Below are 15,022 nucleotides of genomic sequence, written 5' to 3' on the forward strand. Positions count from 1 at the left end.
ATTTGACAGCAGGTTGCAGTAGCTCTCTTCCTCCAGAGGGAACCACTCTGCAGGCAGCAGCAATCACAAGGTAGACAGTGCCGGAGCTTTAAACAGATGCCGGGGATTTCCCAGCCTAACACATATTAGCACTTAGTATTTGCAAGCTTGATCTCCAGCACCAAGCAGTTAATTTGCATGTTAATTAGAAACAGGTCACCAGAAAATTGCACCAGACAACCTTTCTGTATTGACTAGAAAGGACAAGGAAGCATTTCCATAAAATCTAGATCCCTTTTAAAGCACATTTCCATGTGTCTGAGCCACCCAACAGCTGACTGTAAATCAAGGTGCTCCTTTTGTTGAGCGAGCACATCCATTTCAATACACGCATATCTCAAATCGCTAAAACTGGTTTGAGATCAGACATCTTTTGAGACTTGCAAAACAAATCAGCAAGTCTGCGCAGTGCTAGAGAAAATAACGGCAAATGAGTCTAACCAGAAAGTCTCCTTTTACCGCAGTACAAAATGAAAGAGAATTAAGTCCAAGAAAAGCATAGGTGAACTATGCCAGAGAGAAAGCCCAGCAACTGGTTACATCCGTGCAGCTCTGAAGTCTGATGCTCATCCAGTTCCGCTCGCTGGTCACGTTCACTAGCAATGGCAGGATTATGAAGAGAGGAGACGGCAAGGAAAGAAGGTGTCATGGACATTTTAACTACCTGGAAATGCAGTCTGTAGCTTCCTTTCTCTTTGAACCTTCTTTTATACACTAATACATATAGTATTCTGCTTAAATCAAATGCCCCTTCAGCTTAGTTTTAGGGGGTCTTATGTTGCCACGTCTAATAAAACTGAATTATTGCTGCTGTTTCTCATACATGAGACTCACGGGCACCTCAGCTTTTGAGAATTCATTTTGTTTTCTCCAGAACCTCCAAGATTGATCACTTGAAGTTATTAGACGATAACCGCATGGTTTGAAAACAGAGAGCAATACTATTACAAGGCTATACCTTAGTTTAACACTACATTTCAGTAACAACAGAAAATTGAAAATACAGAGTCCTAGACAATGGACTTGATTTAAGACTTCCAGATGCTGAGCTTCACATACATTTTTCATGTTTATAATCAGAGCTCTTTTAAGCAAGAGAGACCCATTCAAGAAGTCTTGCCCAGCTCCTTGACCATTTTGCCTGTGGGACTTGCTAGATCTTGCCTCCACTCTGGAGACCAAACCAGTTGAAACACGGCAGTTCAACTCGGGCTTAAGGATCTGCCCCGCTCCACTCTCCGCACATCCCCCATCAATCTGAAGCTCTTCATTCACGCCAGCACCCTCAACACCATCACAAATACAACCTTTTCAGGAGCTGCACTGCTCGAGTTAATAGCTGATCAGAGGTTTGGGTCCACCCCACAACCCCCGGCTCAGTCAGGAATTCAGTCCACAGCTCGGTCCTGCCAGCAACTCAACCGGCATAACCCAGCACACAGCAACAGGCTGCGGCGCAGGAGACTCCTCATCAACCAGCAACAGCAAAGAAAGCATTTCACGTCAACACATTCTGGTTGAATGAACTAAAGCTCCAAAGACGTGGTCCAGGATATCCTTGCAGGAGAACGTAAAGCTGCTGAGAGATCAAGAAAAGGATTTTATATCAGATTAGCTGGCTGCAAGGTTCTCTTTGATTTTCAAGCAGCAACAGCTTTTGAACTACTCACAGACAGCCTGCAAAGGTGCCTGCGTACAGCAACACATCCAGCAGAATTTTACCACAGAATTAAGCAGATATCTGAACGCAGCCATCAATATACCAAGCTCTGGACCACCAGCTGTGCTGTTTCTTTAATAACACTTTCATCAACGAATACAATTGCCAGTAGCTGACTCATTAAAAAAAAAAACTGCGTTTGTTTCAAGTACCTAAGAGGTTGAGGAAAACTTAAAATTCAATTACGTTCTTAGCTGGGGAACTACACAAAATTAAGCAGTAAAGGATGAAAACCCTGTACCATTGCTGTGTTAACTCCTCACTCCTAAGAAGTCTGAATGGCTATGGCCTTTTCTACATGTTTCTTAGCATGACATGAACCGGACACAAGATTTTTCACCAGCACAGCTGTGCCACTGGAAATCCAAGCAGACACCAAATGACACAGGGAGAAAATCCTTCAGCCAGTACAGGGGATCCGCACTAGGAATTCACTGCGGTAAAACTACAGAACATGTTTGCTTATTCTCAAAAGATTTGCCAGTATATTTGAAGTTCTTTGATACAATCCGCAGTTGTACAGCAGTTTCTTTTCCTTCAGCACAGCCAGGAGAACGTAGGTGAAAAGGGTATTAACAAAAAAAATAACTGGCAAGCCCAGCAGTTAGAAACCCTGTCCATATTTAATCCCCACCTTCTTGCAAGACACTAACTATAAGATTGCAGGGAAAAACCACTGTGATTACAATCATTTATTGAAGCTGTTCAGTAAAGGCTCTGTAAAGGCCCAGAGCCAGACTGGCTATGCCTTGTACAAGCACCAAAAGCACTGAAGAGTGATAAATAGCAAATAATTATTTGTTAGACTTCTGCATATAAAAAAAGCTGTCTTCACTGACCCGCTGTTAAGGTTAGATCTTGTCCTTTTATATCCACCGCTGGATGAAAAGTTTCACTCCAGCTGATATCCCTTGCCCACCCCCGTCTTTTTATATCACTGCCTCAGGTCCTTTTTAGTACGGGAATGTGAGCCATCATCTGAAGCTGCTCCTCAGAGCACACAGCACTGACTTGCTAGTTAATTTTATCTCCAGTCATGCTTGAACAATCCCTTGATAACGTAACAGGGATTTTTTCCTTTTTTAAACGAGAGCTGTATCAACAATGAAACAAAGCAGACACGAGTTAGGCACAAAAGCAACAACATTAAATGGGAGATAAGAGAACACAGAAAGCGAACTCTACGATTACACTAAAGCATAAAATTCCAACTTTCCCACTTATTTCTGAAGGAATATGGAGAACAAAGTTCGTTGATTGTTTTTCAATCTTGTGATCTTTCTGAAATCTTCATACTGTTTCGTATGCTAACATGACACAACTGCTGCTGTCAGATAGCACAGGATGGACGATCTCAAATTTATGAGAGGGGTGCGTTCAGTTTTCTGTAAGAGAGGGAAGAGCTGGATTCTGCCTCAGAAGGTCCCGTGATTTCTATGTCACCTCTTAACCCTGTTTGCTAACTGCCTGCTCCAGGGAATTCTCTCTTCAAGTTCAAGACTCAGCTGGGTTCTGGTTTCTCTGGCTGCAAGTGACAACATCCCTCTCGAGGGTTCTACCGAGTTAACAAATTTTTGGGGTCTAATAAAAAAAGCTTTTAAACAGACTGCTCATACCTCAGGAGCGGGCTCCTCAAATTGCCTGTCTGTTTCAATTCTGAAAAGCTTCCCAGCACAGGATCTGTTCAGTCAGCCCATTAACCACTAAATCACTGCAGTGGGCAGCAGCCAGGGCTTGTAACCCTCAGCAAGACCTACAACTTGGGGTTTGCGGGTGTTTTTAAGTTGCACCACCTGATGTTCATTCATACAGAAAATGCTCTACTTGGGATTCCTTTAATGAGACCACCAGGCTCCTAACTTTCTTTTTACAAGGCACATGCTTCTTCTCGGACCCTTTTGCCACCAAAGCATAGAAGAGGGCAAGCCCGCAAGTGGTAGAGCATTAATGCATCCAACAGGCTGCTTAAAGCCTTCCTGTGCACAGTCCGTTCCCTTGCTATCCCAGTCAAAGCTGGCTGCACAGGTACTTTTCCGTTGATAAAAATCAGTGCTGCTACCAATGGAGACCAGAAGCTGCAATGGGTTGAATATACACAAGAATAAAAGCCATCTGTCTGACAGACTTGGCATTTCTTGCTGAATAACTGCAAAGAATTCATGAAACAAAACTCAAGGAGATGGTGTTGCAGGCTGTTTGCTGAAAGGTTACCTTTCCTCGTCTCGGTTAAGCATTCATTATCCATCGGCACACACAGTGAAATATTAACTAGGAACACACAATACAGTTTTGCTAATTAGCTCAATCAGAAAAGACTAAACATATTCCAACTTCTGTAATGTGAACCAATTTAAAGACAGTACTTTTTCCCTTAAGGGTAAGGCTGCCCACCTGATATTTTTATTTAATATTAATGTTGAGTCCACTGAAATCCATACACAATAATCTAGAGAAAACCAAGTTTCTGAGATAACGTAAGAAGTGGTCCTTATATAGGTCACTTTAAGAACATACATACGCCAGCAAGTATTTACAAGAACTCTTTCCTCTTTTAGGAAACCACATACATCTGTCTCATCTGGTCTGCACCAGGCATGTGAGACTGGTTCCAAGCCTAAAGCAAAAAACAGACCACATTAAAGACCAATGAAACCCATTCACTTCAGTACGCTTATAGCAAAGATCATTCAAAAAAACTCATATTCTCTCCTACTATCTGCTCTCTCAAGCCTATTTATTCATCTGTACTTCCCATCAAAAATTCACAATTAATACTTTGGAAGTGCTTAAGTCTTAGCTTTAATTTACAGATGGCCTCCAAATATGTAAAGCCCTGGTGAAACAGAACTCTACAAACCAAATGCCTCCAGTTGTTTTGATTATATGCAGAAGATTTAAAAAATATATATAGCAGGGTTTTTTAAAAAACAATCTGCAAGCAGTTTGAGGTCTCCTGGGTATTGATCAAGAACTTAATAGAGTAATTAGCTAGGGTTCATTAAAACATGCCTCCATTAGCCTCCCTAGGTATCTAATCTGAATTCGATTACCCAGCTATGTGCCACGGGCGCAAAATTTTAACCCACTTACACCCAGTTTCCCATAATATGGACATTTTTTCCCCATCAAGGCTTCACCGAGTCTTTGTCCTATTTCTATTACATGGAACCAAAGTATTTTCTCCTCCTGACTTTAGTATCAAGCTCGTCCAAAGAGTCTTGACTTGCAACTGCAGCCACCAAGGTTTTACCTGGATGAGCTGACACTGTCCAAGCCTCTCCAAGGATGAGCGTATCTGGACCAGGGACCACTGACACACGTGAAGCCACTCCAAAGTGCCGCCATTCACAGCCAAACACGCTGAAACCAGCTCCTGTTTTCCCCGTACAAGAACTTCTCCATGTTCTGATCAGCCACACCAGCAACAGGAGCAGCAGCCTTTAGCAGTGAAGTAGGCAACTGTTAGAAACTTATTACTCCCGCATTTAATTTGCTTCTGTGAGTCAAATCAATGCTCACTATATCTATTGCCTAGACCTACAACTATTACCCATCACTGTGATTTATGTTAATAATATGCAGTGCATAATGATAAGATCATTAATTTATTTTTTTTACCTCCCTATGTGTGTTAGCTCTAACAGGCGCTTTTAGAGCATCTTTATCCCATCAGCTCCGAGACTCAACCAGACCGCTGAGCAGCTGAAGCAGCCTTACCTTGCCAGCAAGCCATCACACTGCAGCCTCTCCCAAAAATACTAGTCCAAGGAGTATCACAAAGCATGGCAAAATAAAGCGAGGCATGGCTTTTCAGAGAATGCTCTCCCCTGACATACTCTGCTGAGGTTTTAAAGCATTGCAAAGACAGCATAAAAAGTGGGACAAGAGCTAGATATCAAGGGTTGGCTGAGGCATGCAAACCTCCAGGGAATGCTGACCTTACAAACAAGGCATTTGTAAAAGCACAAAAAGCCTCCAGGAAAGGTTCATTAGAACCTTTTAATCATCTTTCCCTGGCACACGACAAACAAAGTGCTTGGTTCAGAAAGGAAAACCCTAAAATGTACATACAATTAGCACAAACTATTACTGTCATTATTGAATGCCACGGTGGGCAGTGTTAAAGAGGACAAACTAAATTTTCTATCCCTGGGAACACATGCTATCCTCTCCTCCCCAAAACCAACCAAATACATCCCCGAGACTGTCCCTTCTTCACAAACAAGCACTAAACCAGAGAAAAGCTCTGTAACCAAACAGCTTAGAAACAAATGGGGCAAATCAACTGCAGTAAGATGCTGCATCGAGTACTTGAAAGCTATACACCTATCATTTTACCCAGAGAAATCACTCCCGGGAAAAGAGCTGACCACCTCATCCAGAAAATGTTATGCTGTAACATTTCTGAAGAACGACCAGAGGGGCCAGCTTATTCCATAAACAGAAGAAAAAGAGATTGTTAATAAAGAAATTCAAGGCAACATTGTTTCCCTTAGGGGAAAAGGGAAATCCTGAATCCTCACGCAGCAATTCAGCTGTTGACGCACCTCTAGCATGTATTTCCCCACCTGCTGTAGAACTCGCTACTCAGCTGGATGGGCCAACATGTCCCTCCACACCGTTCCACAGGCAAAGCCACTGCATGCCATCAGCAATAGCATCGCCCCTAACTTACATCATAAACTATTTGAAACACCCACTAAAAATCACCATTTGGGACACAGGTACCTCAACACTAAGTAAATGGTCAAACAAGTCTAAGTGAAATCAACCGGGGAGTCTTTTTAAAAGAACAAAACAAAATCAAGAACAGCTTACTCACAATTTGTTAAACATTTCAGAGAGAAAATTTCAGCTTAGGTTCACTAGGACAATTTGTAAAACTTCAAACACCTTATAAAAAATTAGGCCCCAATCACATCGGTAACAAGTAGTCAACTTTGAGACATCCATGTAAGAGATGCCCGCACTCTAGTTCTGCACTCAATATAGTTAAGCTTGAACAAGCTGAACACATGCCAAGATTTAAAGTTATCAAGCTCGATTTTACATTTAGAGCCCACACACCCTACCCAAGCAACCAAGCTCTGAACACAAAGCCACCCTGAGGGGCTAGAAGTGCAGTCCCCCTGCTCCCTTCCTCCTAAACTGTTTCAGATTATGCTATGTCATGTTATTCACATGCAAGTGTGACAAACAGCCCTCCCTCTCCACCAGCATCTCTCCAGGGAGCAAGGGTTATTTTGATAACTTTTATCCGTTTTCTTCCTCAATGAGCACTTTTTTTTTTTTCTCAGCAGCAAGCGGCGACTTTCATTGATAAAACAACCTGACTGTGCCCACAGTGTTACAGCCAAGGGAAATACAGAGCACTGCAGTATTTATCACAGACCCATCTCAGGCTCTCACACTCTCGAGAAGACCTTCAGTTTGTTGCAGATGACATGGAACTTCATAAACACGTGGGAGAAGCTTAAGAAACATTGTCTAAAGAATGTGAGGACAAGCTGCCTGTGCCCCTTCCCTCCTCCATAGCTGCTTCCAGGGTCTCTGTCGCATTAAAAGGAGGAGTTCCAGCTTTCATGAAGGATCACTGGCTAGGGCAATCAATCGCCAAATATTTACCAGGCACATGAATATCTAAGAACAAATAAGCCCTTCAGGGTAGTAATATCCTATTTGACAACAGCCTCAGGCATTTTGCTACAGAAATAGCATATTTCTATTCTTGTAGTTCTAGAATTCCTTTTGGACTAAACCAAGTTGCAGATCTGCTCCAAAAGGATGAAGCAACATTTCAATCCCACACAATGTTTTAAAGACTAAGACGCAAATGAAACTTGTCCATTCCACAAAGCACCTTCCATGGATTACAACTAGCAACAAACAGTAAGAAAGGATGTGAAACACCAAGTCACTCAGATCTACACCCAGTGCGCTGTTATCTTTTGATACAGCAACTCTTGCCAGTAAATGTTAAACGTGTTCTTTTTTTTTCCCCTGAAGAAGAACAAACATAACTATGTCTCATTCATTGAAGAGACTAATCATTTTTAAAAATAAGCAATTTGCTCACCATTAAGAGATGCTACTCATCCCCAAGATTATATGGGCAAAGCTCAAGTGTTATGGAACACATAATGCTGAAAAGCCAAAAGACCCCACACCTCACCTCTGTTCACAGCAAGGAGACAGACTTGCTGTTTTGCCCACGCTTTCAGCCTGTATACCATTCTACTGTTGCCAAGTACTGTAGCTGAGGAAACCAAAGCAGAGTTATTTTAACCAGCAGCTCCCAAAGTGACACAGCACCATAACACAGCTCCAGCCCAAAATGTCATCAACCTTGGATACCCATCGGATTTACAGTACCTTTTCCAGCTTGGACTGCCAGACTCCGAAAAAAACAAATGTGAGCAACCCAGTAAGACAAAAGAAACCAGACAAGGCTGCAAATTAAGAGCATATCCATGAGGCATGCAACCGATGTAGAAGTTCTTCTACCCCTTGCGCCAGGGCTGTAGCAGTCCTTAGAACAAGATGTGCTTTGCTAAGGTGGCCACTGACAACTACCACTACCTAGAACACCAGGACAGAAAGGATTTCTATCCTTTCCGAGTCACTGTTATTCTGAAAGATTCACCTGATCACTTACCTTTTCCAGGGAAGGGCAGCATCCTTCTACTGTTATCACATCCAACTAAAAAACATCAAAGCTTCAAGATAAATTCTTCCAAGGGCAAAATCCCAGCAGTATGCCATGCGATGCAAGAAGAGGTTCCAACAGAAACCTCTTATTTGCTTCTCTATGAAATCAATCATTTGAATGCATGTGTATTCACTGTCATCGGGCCAATTACATGATTTTTATCAGTATCACGGAAGATTACAGTCTATTTCTAGAAAAACAAGTACCTTCCACACAAGAGCAAGCTAAAATAATATAGCTCCTGCACCTTGACCTGGAAAGACTTAATTAAGATGACTTGGCTAGCATAGCTGTGGTTTGACATTTGAGTAATAAGGGATATGAAAAATTCCATGTTGAAAAAAAAAACCAAAATGAACCAAGAAGAGTGTCCACCCTGACTATTAATGATGGCTACATGCCCAGATGCTCAACTCAAGCCTAGTGCTCTAGTATCCCTAGTATGCCAGCATAAGTTAGGAGTCCCAGCTGGGAATGAGTGGCAAAGAGCACTGCCTGCCTGAGACTGGATCCTCTCGGCTTCTGCACATCAGCTTCTAGAAGTGGAGAGATAACAACCCCAATATCGTGGTTGTCCTTCCCTTCGCTTCCAGACAGCTTCATGACTGGGAAAAGTTGTTGTGCTGTTCCATTCTCCATCTTTCCCAGTCCCTTCCTATAAAGATGCTGATCTACAGACAACCCACGCGGCTCACTTGTCCACGTGGTTTCAGATTCACCGCTGCACACAGAAGGAATCTCATTACTGAAGCCCTGGATTCAAATCTGATTGCGCAGTAAAACAGACCCAAAATAGTGCTACCAAGGAATAGGACCCAAACTGATGAACTTCTAATAGAGGGCAAAACAAAACAACAAGCTCTCTAAATATGGAAGCAAACAGCACTGTACCCACACCACCCAAATTTTACTCATGTGCAATGTTTTGACAGCTCTGAGGTATTAATTTAGATACCTTTCAAGGAAAACCTGTTGATTCATTTTGTTCCATGGCTTTTAATGCTACAAAAAGCGTGCAACATACAAACAAAGAAGTTACAGAAAGCCATGCCAGACCCCAAAAGTGCTGTTCAGAAGTACTTTCAGCAACATGGTTCCCAAGGTAGTGAATCGTAATGTTAACCCGCCTCCACAAGTTTATTTTAAATGGTTCCCCAAGTTCAGTTGGGAAAGACTCTTCTGGCCAATTTAAGATCAGAACAATCAACATATATGAAATAATAGTCTGCCTTAAACTTGAGGCAATAAAGTTTAAGATATATAGAGGTTTTCAAACATTTTAATATCTAACAGGCTAGAAGCTATTCTGCTGCCTTGCTTTTAACATCTTCCTTTTTTACCATTCTGCTTGAATGGCTCAATATTAGATTCACAAAGGGGCTTCCTCCCTGCTCCCCCCGCCCCCCCCCCCCAAGCCAAAACTTTGATCTCCAAAACACAATCCCAGTTCCAAATTAGTGGTTCCACTAGGTAATGCAGAAGAGATCAAACTCCAATCTCCCAATAGACCAAAGATCACTTTAAGATGGCAACAACACGCTGCCATGTTATTTAAAGTTATCCATGACAAACAGCTCTATGCCATAGGAAGGTTTTTGCGTACTTCCCTTAGCCCTAAGCCACTTCAGAAAACACACTGGATAATACACCTACGATGAGCCAACAATCAGCAGGTAAAGTGACTGGAGCACCGATTCTCACCTTCTCTTTCAACTACACAACAGAGAAATACAGGTTCAATGCTCCTCCCAACACCCACAGCCAACCCGAGCTCTCCAGTATTCTTAGAAAGTTTTCAGGAAATGTCTTTTGCAAGTATTCTAAGTTTAAGATACTGTGAACCCTAGAGAGTAGAACATACATTAGAAGACAATATTTATTAAATAATCTTTGAGGGCATCACAAAATCATGACGGATTTCACTGGAATGTCACAAGGGAGGAAAGTATTTGGGGAAATTACTTTGGGAAGAGCTGACATACAAAGAGAAGAATTTAAATTCCACAAGCACTCTCCCTAGCAGAACAAGTTTAGACTATGGTTTTATACTACAGGAGACCGGAGGAGTTCACAAATGCCTGGAGGAAGGGAGGGAAACAAAAAACCCCTGTAGTTTGTGGCTTGTTGTATGCTTTTCCCTTTGTGTAGGCCTTACCAATGAGCTGCTCATAGAAAGGAAGCCAATGTAGCCTCAGAGCACATGAAAGGGGTTTGATGTGGACAAGCTCAAGCCACACTGCCGAGTACCTGAGCTAGAACAAACTCCTTGCTACTCCAGGGAAGTCTGCCCTATACACAGCTGTTATGTCAACAGTCAGAGATGGTTCACCGTATGTCTGGTGCCTGCTAAAGCACACTTAAAGGGTCATGAAGCAAAAACAGGAAACACAGCAAGGCTTTGTTTGTGTTCTACAAGGGAAGTCCAGAATCACATCCCTTCACAACTAGTATCTTGCACATATACATCTAATTAAGGCTATTAACAACAACATTAGAATGAGCATACACCTTTAGAGCTGTGAATCAGTTGAGGGAGAAGTATGTTCCCCAGTACCACACCCTCCCAGGTGATGCCATTATCTGTTATCCTTGGGATTCCTAGAGACAGGACAAACACTTGCCATGGGAGTCCCATTCCAGTTCTCAGTTTCATAAAAATGCAGGGAAGACTTACAGCATAAACTAAAATTTCAGCTTTTTGGGTTTTAGCTTTAAAAGAAAAAAATGTTGCTTCATACAACTAAACAGAAAACAAGTGAAGGTGGCTGCTGATTGCTGCCTGGAAGCCTTCAGTTAAAAAAAAAATAAGCAATATTACTACGTTCACAACTTCTTCTGCTACAGATAGTGACTCAAACAGTTCTGGTTTTGGGGTTTTTTGTTTTGGTTTTTTTTCCATAGCAGCAACTGCTGTTAAGTATTTTCTAACGTATACTTCCCTCCAGTAAGCACTGACCTGTTATCCTGCTGGACCCTTGCCTCAGAAGCAGTTGCAGAAAACTCACCTCACTGTTTTAAGCAGGAAAAAATGGATCATTAAGGTTGCCATAAGAAATCTTCCATTCAAACTACACTTTACAGCATACCGAGTTTGTCCAGGTCCACACTGGCTAAAAAGGTTTTCCAGTATGTTGTGCTACAGCACTCATTAAGAACACAGTTCCGGCTGCCAACTGTAACACGCAACTCGAAGACTTTTTCACGCTTCTTTAGTGACACTAGCTGCAATATACGCACGTTGCTGAAAAGCAGACCGGACTTTTGGTCTGAAGACTGGCAGCAAGAAAAGGCTGCATCAGCTACTTGTTGCTTACACAGAGTCGACTCTTACAGACTTCAGTAAGGTAAGACAGACGTCATCATGAATTTGAATAGCTGTGTTTTGATGACAGACCCAACATCTCACCGTTCAGGTGTCGCAAATACTGAAGCATCAAAAATACCACGCTCCTAGCATCACTTCAAAAGTAACAATCAAAAAAAGCAGCAGAGTCAACACAATGTCATACGTGAATAGCAATATAAAATGCCTGACAAATAAAACTCATGGTCAGCAGCTGTCTCCACCTGCATTTCCTCAGGACCTTGTATCAATGGAGACCAGATTTTGACTAGCCTGTCTGAATTCAACAACACGAGGATCACATTAATATTGATTTGTTTAAATCACCATGAACATGACTAAAGAATTGCAGTCTCATGAACAATTCATGCTGTAAATTATAACAACTGTGGCGTGGAGGTGATTTTACTTGAAGGTGATTAGTTTTTCTGATTTTATAACATATGTAGCTAGGCCACACAGACAGACATCGACAGAAGCAAAAAAAAAAAAATCAATTTAATAATGAAAGAGCTTACTGTAAGTTTCTTCCAGATCTTATTTCAACTCAGCTGAGAGCAGTGTGACAGAAACTGACTCACCTCAAATCAAGCCCAGACTGTTACAGAAAGTCTACAAGCCAAGCAGGGTTTGTTGGTTTTGTTTTTTTAATTCTATCAAAACTTTTTGTAGGGCAATTACTTCAACACTTGAAAGAATGCATGCTCTGCTGAGTTTGTTTTGCAGTTCACTTGGTGGAAAGTATTTTTTCCTGCACTAACAGGACACTCTAGAAAAGAAATTCTCAATTAGCAAACTACCGAGCGTGATAAAGGCTGGTGAGCCTCCTGCTATGATTCAAGAGATCTAGACAAGCAAACTTGCCACGGGATTAAGCTAGGCATTATTTTTTAAACAAAAGACAGCACATTTGCCTGAATGATTTTGCATAGCAGGGCTCGAACAGCTATTTGTTATTAACCTACCCTGTTACATATAAATACTTAATTATATCAACATAACCAGCTGCATTCTCTAGAACAGACTCAAAACTCCCGAGAATCAAGTAACACAAGAAGTAACACAACTACAAGAAGTTTTTCAGATGAGCACACAATTCTACCACGAACCGCAAAAGTGTAAAATAAAAATAGTAAAATACTTCAGGCATGTAGAGAAACTATGAATACTTATGACAATAACTACTATCTTTTTGCCACCTCAGCAGTTCTTATTCATTGTTTCAGGCCAAGATGCAAATAATAACAAATGCAGCAAATAAACATTCCTGTCCTGCATGATAAATGTTCATTTGTCTCGATGTTGTTACCTGGCAAAAGAGATATTAGATGTGTACCATTAGTCTTAAGCCACAGCACTGACAATAATAAAGATATCAAATGTACAGTTAAGGCAAAATTTTAGGTACTACAACCAAGTAATGCACTCTAATGCAAACACATGAAATCTAAGCTTGCAAAGCTGTTAAGAGCTACAAGATACACTTATCCAAAGGTGAAAAAAAAGTAAGACAAGCTCAGGCACTATACCCCCAAAAAGGCAGTGTGGAGAAAAGAGACACCTCTCTAACTACTGAAGGAAATTCCTCAGCTCGGCACTGCACACGTTCAGACACCAGCGTGCCAGGACACAGCTTTTATGAATGCCACCTCTGCTGGGGAGCCGAACAGTATGGGGTTTCATGCACCAGCTTGATGAAGAGAGGCTGCCATTACGCTACAAGCTGGTACCTGGGGAAGGGAGGATCTCTACTCCTCACTTAACACAGTGCTATGGATATTGATAAACTACACATCAGAAAATGAAAGTATCCCATGATGACAAAAAATTATCAGCTAACAGAACTGAATGTTTTTAATACCATAGCAACCAACTTCACAGACCTTAAAACTGGATTAGTCAGAAGATCAAAAAACTATTTTGAGGCAAGATTTCAAATAAAAAGGCAATTACCTAGACCTTTTATTCATCCAATTCTTTGGGGTTTATTATTAGGAAGAATAACCGCAAAGCTTTTTCAAAAGTAAGCATACATTTTCCAAAGACCAAAACAAGTCAAGTCCACCGAGGAAGCGGTGCTCACATGCAGGAAAGCTATAATATAAAGAATATCTAGACATTATCTCTGTATTAGAAAATACAGACAGCAGATAATTTGCCTAGAATTATCTTCCCCCAAAATCATTCCAGTCCACCCAGGACAACCCAAAGCAGAGCTGGAGAGATTCCCTTTCCCCCAGTATGAGGGAGGAGAGGATGCAAGCGGGAAAAACACAATCCAGCTGTAGCTGCCCAACGTCACAACTGACCAAGCCTCTGCCTTTCAATATACTCAGCTATTTGGCTCAGTAAATCACCCCCCCATAGCCAGACCTCTGCATAACACAGCTTTCTCAGTTCATCCTGAGCCAAGCTCAGACTTCACAGTCTGCATCGAACCTTACTTCTCCCCTTGCATTTCCGTTCCTTTCCTCCTCGGTATTCAGAGCCGCAGCAGGACAGGAGTGCCAGCTCACTAGAGGAAGCAGACTTGTAAGATAATCCCTTTTATTAAGCCAAACATCCCAGGCCAAACTGATATATAACCAACTACCACAAGTATCAGCATGCCAAGAACAGCACAAAAGTAAAAAAAAAAAAAGCAAACACACCCCACCTCCAAAACCCACAAAAAGAACTCTCTCATATCAGCAGAAGCACAGTGATGTTAAGATCGCTGAGGATATAGAGAACTAAGAACGTGTGTTTAATGTTCTGTTCACAAGACAGTAAGTCCAGAACCTGTCAGGAGAGAGCCCATCTTACCCTCTAGTCAGCTCACACATGCCTTTAGTAAGACGAAAAGGGTACTTTTAAATATTGCCACATCCTGAGATGAAGCCAAAGGCCGACGCCAAAGTAACCCAAACACAAATCAGACTTTTAAAGTGTACTCAGAATTTTACTTTAAGGCTTAGCTACAAAGGCCAGGAGGAAACTGGGCTTACACTATCCGAACACTAGGAAAAACAAGAACTTCAGAACAAAAAAATTTGGCTAATCTCACTGAAGAAGCTAAGCCTCAGGAGAAAAAACTTCTGAGTGTTACAGCCTTGTCTCCATCATTCTCTTTTGCTGTTGTCATATTTTTTTTCAAAACTTTGTAACCTCAATCCCTTCCTCCTAGGTCCAACCACTCCCTTCCACTGACATTGACAGAGCCATCTTCCAT

At 41.7% G+C, this 15,022-nt stretch overlaps 1 protein-coding gene across 4 annotated transcripts in view; it reads right to left on the minus strand.

Annotated features, from left to right (window-relative positions):
• Positions 1-15,022, minus strand: part of GLG1 (golgi glycoprotein 1) — an 89,295-nt gene that overhangs the window by 68,415 nt on the left and 5,858 nt on the right. The gene's annotated exons all lie outside the window — the stretch shown is intronic.

Source organism: Rissa tridactyla, chromosome 4, assembly GCF_028500815.1.
Source record: "Rissa tridactyla isolate bRisTri1 chromosome 4, bRisTri1.patW.cur.20221130, whole genome shotgun sequence".
NCBI lineage: Eukaryota > Metazoa > Chordata > Aves > Charadriiformes > Laridae > Rissa > Rissa tridactyla.